This window comes from Mastigoproctus giganteus, chromosome 8, assembly GCF_048544385.1.
Source record: "Mastigoproctus giganteus isolate SK-2022 chromosome 8, ASM4854438v1, whole genome shotgun sequence".
Classification (NCBI taxonomy): domain Eukaryota; kingdom Metazoa; phylum Arthropoda; class Arachnida; order Uropygi; family Thelyphonidae; genus Mastigoproctus; species Mastigoproctus giganteus.
In genome coordinates this window covers 6,165,089-6,179,798 of record NC_143582.1, presented here as the reverse complement: position 1 = coordinate 6,179,798, position 14,710 = coordinate 6,165,089, and the positions used below count along the sequence as shown (strand labels likewise).

Sequence of the window (14,710 nt, the reverse complement as noted above, 5' to 3'; positions counted from 1 at the left end):
ATTCCTTTGGAGATGCTAAGCCACGCCTTGGGGAAACACGCATGGAAGATTTGAAGAATGCTTGGGCAGAGACGATGGCCACCTCCCTGATATCATCTTCAAAAAATAAATGGCATGCTTTAAGATGCAAATACAAATTCTGTATTTAATTACTGAATTTATAAAATCTCCCGTTTTCCTGACTCACCCTGTTTGGTACAACTTTTCGAAAATCTAGGTTCTGGTTGTATTTTTTGCCAAGTCATTGAGATGTTACTGTCCAAAATATTCACGATTGTTTGCGTAATAAAGCATTTAATCCTAAATCAAAATGGTGGAACTCATTTACAGCTGTCGCCCACAATGAATTGTATAGGTAAGGGCGAAATTTAGAAATGAAAACCAAACCGATAAAAGCCCTGAGTAAATGTACCATTAATGCGTTAGGAGGACGGTTTTCGTTAGCTGTTGGGGTGTAATGCGCATTTCGCATGATAACCTCGATTTATTCCGTACAAAAAGCGTCTAACACAGAGGTTACAACCCGAAGATCATCAGAGCTGGTTACATTTTGTTTGATGGAACATCTGGGAGAAACGAACAACGTGACATTCTCCCTTCATGACAGATGATGCCCACTTTGATCTTTACGGTCAACTCCATAAATAAAGCTGTGGTCTGAGGGAGCAGCGAATGCACTCACATTATTCATGAAAGACAGTTTGTATCCCGTTCATGTGACATTTGATGTAAGTATCCGCCCATTGCGTTACTGACTCGTATTTCTTCGAAGATGGAATAACGATTATTATAACAACATGGGTCAATCACGGTTTTTTCTCGGATCTTCAGAAGAATCCGGATAAGGAGTATCTGGCTAAGAAGAAACGTAACCATCTGCAAAATTTCAGCTTTATTAAAATATTGTTTTATTCCTTTGAATTATGGTCTTGTAGTTGTGGTCTTTTAAATGGAAACATTTGGTTTAATTTTTGAAGTGATGGATTCGTCTATAAATCTTATCACGGAGTTTTCTCCCATTGTGGTCAAGAGATTCAGGAAAATTACAGCTTCATTAACATGAACACGGCTACACAACTTACCAAAAGCCATAGGACGACCTATCCCCTAAATTGCAGATAATTGTTTATGTTGCGAATGTATTTTGCATATAAAGGAAATCGGGAATCAGTTTTAGAACTCATTTCAAAGGTGTATTGGAAAGGGATTAAAGGAGCTGCTATATAACTGTTTGTCACTTGAAATAGATTGCAATGCGAGTTACAAAGAGGAAAGGAAGCGTCTATGGACAGAATTTGTAACGCAGTGGCAAGAATGTGGGGCAATTATGTGAAAGGAATGATAAAGAAAAATAATTTTCCGATGGTAACAGTGGGCAACAGGTTTAATTCCACTCTCCATGCAACTTATCTTTTGACTGGACATGGTTCCTCTTTAGCAAGGTTAAAGGAATTTGAAATCACTGAGCGTACTCTATGTACTTGCGGAGTCCCGGAAGATTGAAACCTTATTTTCTATGAATGTATTAAGTATTGTGACTTGAGTGGACAATTAACTGAAGAAGCTCCTAATCTTCACTCTCTTACTCCTGGATGTAAACAACTGTTAATTAGAACAAAAGAAACTTTTTACGCACTTCGAAATTTTGCAGCCCGACTATTCAGAAGACAGATCTTAATTTAGTTGGACAAGAATCAGCCAGATATTGAATGACAGTTAAAAAGGACTTGAAAAGGTCACTACGTGCTACATTAGAATAAAATATTATTATGGTAGATGGGGTGGATTCAGGATGAGTGGCACCGTTCTGATTATAGGTGGGAGTGAACACTGCGGCTTCTAAGGACCCTCATGATACAACCTCCAGATGCCTCTTCCGCTAGCAGATGATTCGGAGCAGTTATTGAGGAGACCATTGACGCTTTTCGAGCAGGCTTGTGTCAGAGAAATTAGGGGTAGAGTTAGACCATCACGATGAGCCTATTGGATTGCATTGTGGTTACTTTCTCGATGGATGACCTGTGAATCTGTAGTATTATTGTGGTTCCAGGGACTGTACGTGGAGAGTGATTGAGTTATTCCCCTTTACTGCTGGGACTGTTCAGGTTTGAAGAAAAGTTGCCTTCTTCATTGACCAAAAATCCTGGGTTTAATGATCATCAGCGATTAAGGCATATTTCTCTGCGTATATTTTCTGTAAATTGCGTGCTTTCTGAAATCGAATATAAGTTTTATGGTGAATACCTGCATACTTTCTGTTATCATCCATCCTTATACTTAGGCTTTACTACTCTACAGTATTGTTTGGAGAGCTGTCGATAAAATGGGAGAATTTGAACTGCTAATTTCCAATTTGCCCATCGGAAAACTAACACTGACGTAACAGGGCTAACAGAAACGTGGTGCTCTCAGGAAATTGAGAATGACGAGTTCCACTATGTTAAGAATAGTGTATTTAGGAAGGGTAGGGGAGATAGAAGCCATGATCGGGGTCATGTTTCTTATCAAAAGCAGCCTGAGCGCGAAAAGCGCTTTTACTCAGTCAGAAGCTGCGTCTGCCAACAGAGAATCTGTATGGTTTTGAGTTAGTTGAATTATTATTTGCACCAGCATGTTAGAGATACTAGAATACTAGGGGTTAGAAATACTCGTGGTAAGAATATTCTTGACCTCATCATTACTCATGAATCAAATGATATCACAAGGTTTACAGTACAGGAACCATTGGCAAGCAGTGATCACCTGGTCTTCAGTTGGAAGATGAAGAAAGATGTTGCAATAGTTAAAGATTAAGGAACGAGTTTTAATTTCATAAAAGGGGACTATGGTAGTTTAAAGCGTACGTGGCATCTATTAATTGGGCGCATTGCAGAGGGAAGGCGAATTCATTAGAATTATCGAATACGTTTAAAGCAATAATCACAGAAGCCATTCACAAGATGGATGAATACATACCACTAAGAAAATATAGCACAAGATGGATGAATACAAGGTACCGAGATGGATGAATACGAAGCTGACCAGTCTAGTAGAGCAAGAAATCATAGCATGGGAAAGTACCAGAGCAATGAAAAGTATTGAAGCCTTCAACAGTTGCAAGTTATTCTGTAATAGTACCACAGGTAAGGTTAGGAGCGCCAAGGCTGAGTATGAGAAAGAACTGGCTAAAAGAGCAATGATTGGGGACAAACAAGAAGAACACGAATCAAATCGTACCCTTTTTTATTGTCTGTGGGAGAGTATTAGATAACCCAGCTGATGTTGCTGACGAATTGAATAGATACTTCGCATCGGTCTTTACTGAAGAACGAACCTTCATGTTGAGCAGGGGGTCTGTGTGAGTAAGGCTAAGACATACGAAATTAGTGATTTCGAAATTACAGATGATTGTTTCTTAGAAAAACGTTCGAGCCTAAGGGCAATAAGGTTCATTGAGTTGATAGGATATACTCAGTAATTTTGAAAATGGCCCAGGGAGTGTATTAAACCATTGAAGTTAATAATTAGAGGGCATCATTGGACTCGGAGGAAATTTCTTTGGGTTGGACAAGTGCCAACGTATCGCCAATACATAAGGGTGGTTCTAAGAGAGAAGTCGTAACTACAGACCGGCTAGTCTGACTTCAGTAGTAGGGGAAACCTTGGAGGCAACGATTAAGAGTGCAGCCTGGAACATTTAGATATAAATGGAATTCGGAATGGCACATGTTTTGTTAAGGGAAAAATCATGTTTAACTAACCTGGTAAGCTATTTTGCCACAATTAATAGTGAGATGGATGCAGTCAATAATTTCGACAGAGTTTATTTGGATTTCAGCAAGGCCTTTGACTCAATCCCTCATGAGAGATTATTGTATAAGCTGGAACATGCTGGGATTACTGGAAATGTTCTAAGTTGGATTTCAAGGCGTGTGAGGGGCAGAAGGCCTGTGAATAAATATTCTTCAGAATGGTGTAAGGTCATGCATGGGGTCCTCCAAGGATCGATTCTTTAAAAACTATTGTTTCTGATTTTCATAAACGACGTTTACATCGTATTGTAAAGATTTGGAGAGTCGTTAATTAATGATGACTGTCAAGCAGGAGGACTTCAAGATGACTTCAACAGGCTTCAGGAATGACCTGAAAAATGACAACTATGTTTGAATGCAGCAAAACGGAAGGTTGGGGAACACTTTGGGAACAGCATACCCAAAATAAATTATAACTTAGCGGGTTGGAATTAAAAAACAGTAGAGGAAGAAAAGACTCTTGGAGTTACGACACGGGCAGATATAAATTTTGTTGAGCAGTGTGAACAGGCAGCAAAGAAAGCCCATGGTGTTCTATCGGTGATTTATTGAACAATATCCTGTAGAGATAGGGAGGCCAGAGTCCCATTGTAACCTCCATTGTATAAGGCAATTGTAAGACCATATTTGGAACACTGTGTCCAAGAATGGAAATGATCATTTTCCCCTGGTGGCAATTTCTGTTAATAATTTTGTGTCCTCAGTGAGAGTATAGCGGTTTCACCACATTTCACTCATTTAGAAAGGTCTGTTCGTAGATTAGATGGATTTCTTAAGTCGTGTTCTATTGCGAACGTAGTTAGCTAATCTCAGGCTGAAGTAGTAGGATCAATCTCAGAAGGAGTAGAGTTTCCCGTGAGTTCTTCCTAGGGTTCCAGCTCGCACAACGTGAAAAATAACCAACGCTCGCTTCTCAGATGTAATACTCAATAGCGCAAACTAACCTTGCCGTGCTTTCCACATTGCTTACCCTCGTGGGTGGCACAGTTGGTAGAATTGCCACTGTCCCGACACCGGGTGGAAAAGACATGAGTCCGAATCGTGTCAATGAGGGGAAGAGTTTTTATGGGTTTTTTCACAAAGTAACTGAATTAGTCGGTCTCAGGAGAGGGCTGCATGGCTGTTTTTTTCCAGCAACTCGGGTTTTTCGCCCAACAAACTGCAAATCGACAAGAGAACACACAATTTACAAATATTGTATATGGTGCAATATGGCCTAAGTTGATGACTCTCTACAATCACATTGAATGACTATTTTCCCATTCTAAATTTAACTCCATGAGATTAGAAACTTTAATTATAACCGCCCTATGTGAGATATTCGGTTGAAATTTGAGTTGTTGTTGTTGGGTTTAGGAGCATCAGCGCAAAGGTCATATTGCTCTGGGGATACTGTCTGTAAATTGCGTGTGTTCTGTAGTCGAATTTCTGTTTGCTGGACGAAAGACCCGAGTTTCCAAAAGAAAAACCATGCTACCCGCGCCTGAGACTGGCTAATTCAGCCACGTTGTGAAAAAGCCCATAAAAATTCCTCAAGTCATCGATGGGACTCGAGCTCAGGTTTCTTCCACCTGGACTAAATAAACTAGTTTAGTTTGTTGGGTGTATGTGTGTGTGTTAAATAGATAGTTTTTCAAAAACCTGTTATCGTATAGCGTATTTCTGAGCCAAATGTTCCACTCTATAAGATGGAAGTTGAAAACACCCATAATGAGAAAACCTTACTAGCCCATTTTGCTTAAAGGCGTTTTTGTCATACCCTTCAAAGTCGTTTGATCTGTAAGTAACTCCCATCATCATCTTCCCTGCAAGTTATTTCATACCACACTTAATCTTATCTTGATCTGACTCAGGGAACCTTACCACCTAGAGACAGTTTTGAATCGGAAGCAACACTCTTCCACTCCTCTGTCACTCGCTGTCTCTTCTGAATGCACAATATTCACCAAAATTAAATTTTTTTCATTTGAAATCTTGAGTGGCACCATGCCTCAGTAATTTCGACTACATAATCCCTGGTTGACCTGACTGGAAGCACAAATTCAAACTTACTCAATAGACAAATTAAGTTTTGTACTTCATGGCTTTTGGAAATCCTGGTGTGTCCCTCATAGTTACTTGACCTCAGTGCTTTCAAAAGTGTACTTACATCCCTGTCCCTCTAACTAGCTTAATCCTTAAAGTCACCTGAATGACATTAGCAAAAACCCTTTCACCTTCTTGGTTTAAGCGAATACCGCTTGACAAAATAAATTCCGTTAAGGCTGGCCATGCTCAGAAAAAACCCCCTAAGTCTTGTAGAGTCCCTAGAGTTGATCTACAGGCCTTTCATCATAAAATCCCTCCTATTTTGTCTGGGGAGAATATTTTGTCCTACCTCGCGACATTTTAATTTCCTTATAACGTGATTGTTAAAAAATTAAAATTTTAACTTTGTAAAATTATTTAAAATGTATTATTTTTTTATTAAAACGTAATTTTAATTAAATAAAAATGAAGGAAATTGATCCAATTTGAAACAGAATACAAAAATCAATAGTGACTATTACTACCGAGAGAGGGCGCCTCTACCTACATGCAGATGTTATTTGACATAAACGGATGTGTTGGTATCATCTTCCGGTTTCACAGAAAGCCCGGTCAGGGAGGAGGAGAGGCCATAAAGGGAAAGTTACAGGAAATTCTGAGTAAATGTCAGTGCACTCTTCACCTTGACCAGTTGCAAATAATGCAGTTTATTTCAGAAAGAAGGAAATTAAAGTTGCGAGCTGTTGACAAACGGGGCGCTGCGATTTCAGCTTAAAATAATTTTAGTAATGTTTTACGATGGTAGATGGCAGCACTAACTTAACCTTAAAAGCAAATGATTTTTTATAGAAACCAACGCGCTGCAAAATGTGAGATAAAAGAGCAGGATCCGTCTGTAAAAGTGCAATCGTGCTGCCATCTATTATTCACAGTTGCTACCAATTCCAATTTCAACATATTCGATACAGCGCATTTTCCATAAAGGGGTTCGCTGTCTGATTTATGTCCAGGGCTGGAGAAGACGAGGAACAGCTGCGATGTTGGATATGGAACCATCATCCATTTGGGGCGTTTAAAAGAGCGAAGGTTGATCGATGGAGGAAATTCGCCGGTCTGAGGTTGTAGTTTGAGGTTCACTGACAGCAGTCAGATGGAAGAAATGGTAGAAGCTGAAAAGAAAGGATTTATGTAGTAACGCAAACACCTGATGCTCGCTCTCCGAAAAGACCCCATCAGTCGTTTGGTTTCAGAAATGTTTACGTCCATGGTGCGCACACGCTTCGGGTATTTCAGAAAACTCGAACTAAAGGTTTTCTTAAAGCGCAAACCATAAATTCTGCTGCCATTGCATTATTATGAATTGGTTGAAAATAATAAAACTGGTGTCTTTGTATTTGTTCCATTATAGAGAGTACACCGTTGGACAAAAGTTAAGGTTTCGTAAGTACAGAGATCGAAACCGCAACCTTTGTCCAACTGTATTTCAAGTCGTACTCCAAATTACACTCATTGAACGTCGATTATAACCACGCCCATCCTTAATGGACTATACCGCATAGATCGCGGTATAAAAAGCTCAACAGCTTGGTAAACTTGAGCAGTGGTAATTTGCATGTGGTTGCGCAAGTCAAAGTGATAAAGTAGCAGTTATGGGATGTGGTCAAGATGTCACGGAGTTTCAAAACAGCATGATTTTGGGAGCTCGTGCATGGGGCACTTCCATATCGGAAACACTCACCATGGTTAAGGTGTACAAAGAATGGAGTCGAACGAGTCAAACCAGCTCCAGCAGGCAGAATTGTAAAGGATTAGGCAAGGTGGATGTTCGTGGTGAGCAAAGGGTGCAGCGCGTTGAACGGGCTCAAAGGCAGGCCACTGTGCAACTGTTAACATTGCAATACAATATGGGGAATGGAAGAACAATGTCCCAAATGATGATGCGCTGCACACTCAGGCCTATGGGGTTCCACAGCAGACAACCCAAGACACGCCCTCTCCTCACTGCTGATCATCGTGGATGGCGAATGCTGCGATGTCAACAAAACGCAGATTTAACACTTGAAACTAGCGTCAACAAAACGCAGATTTAACAGACTGGAAACTAGTGTGCTGGTTTGAAGAATCCAAGTATCTTGTGCAATACGAGTCCATGGATCCATCCCACAATCCAGTCGGGTAGCGGTAGTTGCTTAATATGGAACACGTATTATTGCCAAGAACTAAGACCCCCGGTGCATAAGGACCAAACTTTTACTGGTGAGGGCAACCGGCAGCTCCTAGGAGACAATGTGCATCCTGCCATGTTGCATTTCTTGCTGAACAGAAAAGGGAACTTCCAAGACGATAATGGGCCTTGTCATCGGGCCCGCGCTGTCACAAGTAGTTTCAGGGACGCCTGACCTCGATCGAATTGAATACTTGTGGGATGTTTTGAAAGAGGAAGTGAGGTGCTTGGACACGCAACCGTCATCTGTTTCTTGACTGTGGAAAGCCTTGCAGGTAGCGTGGTAGCAGGTCCCTACGGAAGTCTTCAGATAGTATAGTCAATGCTTAGGCGAATAGCTGCTATTATCCATGGGAATCTGAAGAAGAGAGCATGCAAATACCTGTTAAACGTTTCAATAACCAAGACTTTCTTTTTGTAACTGGAGTTTATTATTTTTAACATTAGTACATACGTCATATTATTTCATAAACTTTTCAGAGTAATTTTATTTTGGGTCCATCTTCTGGAGAGGTGATGGAGGGATATGTTCCTCTTCCGACCCATTGTTTAAAATCACCCATAATGCCTTATGGCTTTTCGCATGTTGCAAGTTAAATTCATTGGATTGTAAGTGTTGCACGGATGGAGTACCTGCACTTCCACTTCTTTCATTTTGTACTTGCTGTTTAGATAGTCTGAGACTCTTTCTGATAAGTTAACAAACCTGATTCCCGAAGCGTTTAGATATTTCAAGACATTGATTTAATATAATTATTAGTAGCAATTTTATGATTTCCACCATTTTGCTCAAACAATTGATTAACTTTTCAAGCACCAATGGACAGATTAGCCTCATCAGTAGAATGAATGGAAGAGAGAGCAGATAATATTTAGGTCATTGATCAATCACCGGGATTCAATGACCATGGAGAAAACGGATGGTTTTATATACAAGGATCAGTGGATCTTTGAGGCAAGATGTTATATTTATTATAATTGGTGACCAGACAGATTTGGGTGTCAGGTGGACATTTTGGGTAAGTTTTAGGTTTCCTCATGGACTACACTGCAGACTTTGGATTCATCTAAGTAGAGAACTGATGTTACTGTTTAGATAGTCTAAGGCTCTTTGATAAGTTAACAAACCTGGTTCCGGAAGTGTTTTGATATTTTAAGACAGTTTTAATACAATCATTAGGAATTTTATGATTCCCACCATTTTTAATTCAAAGTAGACTTCAGAGGAGTTGGAATTCGTCCAGATTGTTCCTGCTCAAGCAATCGATTAACTTTTCAAGTGCCAAAGGAGAGATTCGCCTCATCAGTAATTGTGGAGTAGATGGAAGAGCAGGTGACATTTAGATCATTGCTCAGTCACCAGAATTCAATGACCATGGAGAAAACGAATGGTTTTGTACACAAGAATCGATGGATCTTTTAGGTAATATGTTCATGTCCAGAGAGATTTGGATGAGTCAGTTGGACGGCGCAGACTTTGGAGTCGTCTAAGTAGAAAAGTGATATTACTGTGGTGTCATCAAAGAATGTCACTAAAGTCCTATGAAAGGGAGGGCGTATAAGATTTGAGGGACTGCTGCGCAGTTAATTCGTCAACTGGGTGGGTAATCCGCCATCTGATAATGGAGAGACGACTGCACTCGCTTTAAGGCGATCTGTTTAAGAACATCAAGAACTAAGGTAGTGCGTCCTCTCGACGACAATTTCCATAACACCCTCCTCGGTCGGACTTCCTTAATAAGGTGAGATGGCGATACAAAAGTGCCGAGCTAATGCCCGGCCCGGTTTATGCGAGCAGACGAAATATCTCGTGAAGCGCGGATTAGCGAAGAACAGCCTCGTGCAGTTTGCAAACACGCGCACATAATTCATGTAAACTGGTGTTGTGTTGGCCTCCCGTGTTAGTGAATAAAAGAGGGAGCACAGCGTGGCTGCAGCAACAGCTCACGATGATCTGTGCTTTGTGGGGTAGGGGTTGGGGGGGCTTGCCCCGGCGTATGTGAACTGCAACCAGCAGCGCAGTTCGCTTTATGACTCAATAAGTCTTCTGAAGAGATGCATCAAGAGAGGGCAGTGGAAGCATCTCGCTTTTAGCAGCAACAAATGCTTTCTGTCTCTCCTTCTCTTCTCTGTAGCCTTTGTGTTCTTTTCCTCCTCTCTCTCTCTCTCTCTCTCTCTCTCTCCTTTTGATCTCTCTATCTTTCTTTATTTTTATATTTTTCTAATGTCTTCTTTTCTTCCTTTCTCTCTGGTGTTTAATATCTTGTTTTCTTTCTTTCCTTCTGTTTTTTTTTTTTAATTTCTTCTTTCCTTCTGTTTTTCTAATTTCTTCTTTCCTTCTCTTTTATTTCTCATCTCTCACTTTCTTCTATTCATCCTGTCTTTCTTTTTTTATCTTATTTCTTCTCTGTCTTTTCTGTTTTCTCCTCCTTTTTTTCCTTCTCTCTCCGTCCCATCTCTTCACTTTTTATCCCTTCATTATTTCTACTCCTTTATTCCTTCACTTTTCCTCCCCTTTCTTCTTCTACCTCCTTCAGTGTTTCTTTTTCTTCCTTCGTTTTCTCTTGTTTTGTCTTTTTCTGTACCCAAGTAGCCCGTGCAGTAATTCCCATCTCTCGTTTCCTCTTCTTTTCTAAATAAAACGCTCTCTCTCTCTCTCTCTCTCTCTCTCTCTCTCTCTCTCTCTCTCTCTCTCTCTCTCTCTCTCTCTCTCTCCTCTTTCTTCCTTTTTTTAATTTCTTCTTTTCTTTCGTTCTCTATTTTTTAATTTATATTTTCTTTCTTTCTCTCTCTTTGTTTGTTTCTATTTTTTCTCTCTTTTCTTTCTTTCTTTCTTTCTTTCTTTCTTTCTTTTCATGTTTATCAAATTTCTTCTTTCTTTGTTTCTCTAATTTCTTCTTGTCTTCCATTCCTCCTGTTTTGCGAATTTCTTCCTTCGCTCTGTCTTTTTTAAATTTCTCCTCTCTCTCTCTCGTCCCTTCATCGCTCTTTCTTTATTTCTATAATTTTTTTCAAATGTCTTCTTTTCTTTCTTTCTAATTTCTGCTTCACTCCCTTTCTTTTATTTCTCATCTCTCACTTTTGCTCTCCTCTGTTTATTCTGTCTTTATTTCTTTTCTCATCGAAAATCGTCTTTCAGATTTTTTTTCCTTTCTTTTTTTCTCTTCTGTCCATCCCATCTCTTCACTTTTTTATCCCTTCATTATTTTCTACACCTTTATTCTTTATTCCTTCACTTTTCCTTCCCTTTCTACTTTTACCTCTATCAGTCTTTCTTCCTTCGTTTTCACTTTTCTTTGTTTTGTCTTTTTCTGTACCCAAGTAGCCCGTGCAGTAATTCCCATCTCTCCTTTTCCTCTTCTTTTCTAAATAAAACGCTCTCTCTCTCTCTCTCTCTCTCTCTCTCTCTCTCTCTCTCTCTCTCTCTCTCTGTCTGTATCTCTAAAAAACCGCAGCTACTTTACCAACATTCTTATTATTCGCATCTCTCTCTTTTGGAAAGGCAGTGTATGTGCAGAGGAATTAATGCAAAAAGGCGTTGAATTATGCAGCTAAATAAAGAGCTGTAGGAGTGTAGGGGAGCGCAAGGAATGAGACCGCATGGCTTTGCACTCCAATCATTTCCCCACGAGTTATTTCATCGCCAAACCCCGATAACCACCCACAGATGTTTACTAACCCCTGTCGTCCCCCCCAGTACCAGTTGGCGACAAGAGCGTGCTCCCGTTTCACCTTCTTCCATAGCACATGTTCCCACCCCTTTTATTCTGTGACCTCGGGCATCGCTTTCACCCCCTCCCCCACCTCCAAAGGTATCCCACATTCCTCCATAGAACGCAATATTGGCGTCAGAGGCTGCGGCGACATTGAAAAGGTCATGATCGATATCCGTACTGCTTCACCAGCGTCAGGTCTCGCGATGCGAGCCAAGACGAACGCTGCACCAACGGGGAGTGGACTGCATTACGACACGTGCGCCGTAGCATTCGGTAAGCAACCATAAAAGATGGTTTAGTGTTTTGGGGTTTATTGATTCGCGATGACATTTGAAAGGAAAGAAACCCCCACGCAATTTTGCAATGTACAGCTTACGTTTCGATTGAATTATCGCAATTATGTTCAGACACATCGCAAAATAAATACAAACAATAAAGTTCGTTTGGTCCAGGGGAAACTCTTCAAATTAATTCCCCACGAAAGAAAGCGATCTGTGTTCGAAAGTGGGACATAAAAAGAGTGTCCAGAACATCCCCTCTTCTTGGCAGTATTCTCTCCACGAACCCCGCTACCTCTTGCTTCAGTAGTGCAGTTTGATGGAGTCATTCGTTGCTATTGAGGTCACCATCGATCAATCCATTGTTAGATGAAAGGTCCTCGGAACAGATGTGCTTGGAGCACGGAACTTGCGCATTTCGGGTCGCTTAACTGATCACTGTTATTGTCACTTTCGCACTAGTTTGTGACTCATTAAACTAATGGTGCTGAGATCTTCAAGGTATTTGCCAACTCTCCGAGGAAATTCTTTGCTCGCTGAGGTGTGATCTCGTCCACGTGAACACCAAGTAGCTGCAATCACTTTCTGTTTCTTAAGAATTGTGTATTTGTAATTTCGGGTGCATCTTTTTAAAATATACACCGTAACCCACTGATCGATGGACTGGCGTAGATCAATTCTGGTAGACCTTTTGCAACAGCAATTAAAAGCCCCTCAACAAATCCATTCTGTAATTACAGTATTAAAAAATAAGTTAGTTAATGTACACAGATCGTTATATTTCATGCACATTGGTAAACAGAAACAGTTGGCAGATTTTAACCACATAAAAATAGCAGAAAGGGAGAATTTCGTTTCTGCGCATCCGCCACAGTATCCATTCATTCCTGACATTAAGACATTAAGCCTGATATGCTTTCATTAACATCATTGATAACACTGAAAGCAACAACCGCCTCAGTACCGAACCCTGGGGGACTCCACTAATAACATTAATGGAGTCCCCCAGGGTTATAGATACCAAAAATACTTTTTGTTATCTGTATCTGTCTTTGGTACTTTTCTTGGCATTCTTATCCATGCTTGCCTAATTCTAATCTGCCTTAGCTTGCCTAACTTTCTTTGTGACCTGATTACAGACTAATTTACATCTACCACTCGCCAGACATGTCACCAATCGTCGTCCTTCCAAATAGCAAAAGAAGAATATTACATCTACCACTCAAACTTCAGCTGCGAAGTCTGCAGAGAACGTTTCCTGCAACACCATCTGCTTTTAGACAGTCTTGGAATTGACAGAGTCCATCGTCATCGAAAAATCTTACAGGACCAACAACCTCAAAGAAAAGTATCAAATTATCTGATGTTGACTTCAAATAAATTCTCAAAAGGTGCAATTGCAATCTAACCATCCCAAGAACGCATTTGTGTTTATGGATCTCTAATATTGAGTAGCCTAGTGATTTGCATTCTATTCACACGTGACCTAATTTCTGGTATTTATCTGTAAATACTCCCATTTAATTAATTGCTTGATTAAATGTTAGTCAAAAAGCTGGATCCATCAGGCTGGACTACCAGCCTTAATGACCTGGGTTCGAGTCTCGCCTTGGCAGGAGCAAGAGCGTGTCCATCACGCTTAAGAATCGGATATGTTTTATATAGTAATAATAATAATAAAAATTTCGCGAAAGTCGTTTCAGTAGACCTGCTTCCCTGAATGTAGAAGTGATGGCTGGGTGTACGGTGGCGCCATCTGGTGTCGACGATAAGAAGTAACCACCACTGACGCATGCCAAAGCTAAACAGGTCCACCTCTGTATGATGATGATGATGTCGAAGAGAAGTCACGACCATACTGCATCGAGTTTGGCACAGGATAAAGTCACTCGCGTTCAGGCCTTAAGTAGAGGGATCAGTTCTAAAAGTCGGAGACAGTCTCGTGAGGAAGACAGTGGAGCAAGTAGCGTTGTCTCGCGTACAGCTACAACAGGGGAAGGGCAAGACCATCCAGCCTAACCATCCTTACGGATGGTTAGGCTGGATGGTCTTGCACTAGTGACCACCCAGAAAGGAAGAAAACACCAACGCAAGAAGTAGAGCATCGAAATGAATACGGTCATCATGCGAACATAGTACCAAGTAACCAAGCTAGACACCGAATGACAATGCACAGGTCGAGACTACATACCAAGTTGTTGGAACGATTCCTGGACGTTCAGCTCACCGAACAGCCAACCGCAGACCAGAGAAGGACCATTGTCACGAAGGGCATAAGGAACAAGTAATGGCAATCCTGATCACCGTATCGACCAACAGTATGGTGGCAAAGATCATACATAAGGTCCACCAGAGAACATCTACAAGAAACTAGAAAGTCGCAATCCTGAACACCTCTGGGACAGTCAGAGGGTTCCTCGACCAATAGCACTTACAGCCGGACATAACAACCACCCTGTGCACTTGGTACCTGTACCTGTACCATCACAGGGTGGAAGCCCCATCAGGGAGAAATGATAACTCAAGTATAATAATGATAACCAAAAATTTGCCGAATTATCGTTGCAATGTCTTAATAAGCAAAGTGGCCAAGTGAGCCTCTGTTGGAAAAGCAATTTGCCTACAGAGCCGAGAAACAGTTCATTGAAGAAGCTGTCTTAAAAATTATTTAAA

At 40.7% G+C, this 14,710-nt stretch overlaps 1 protein-coding gene across 3 annotated transcripts in view; it reads left to right on the top strand.

Moving 5' to 3' along the window:
• The window catches only part of LOC150081224 (SAM and SH3 domain-containing protein 1-like), a 181,570-nt gene that overhangs the window by 108,663 nt on the left and 58,197 nt on the right, over nucleotides 1–14,710 (top strand). The gene's annotated exons all lie outside the window — the stretch shown is intronic.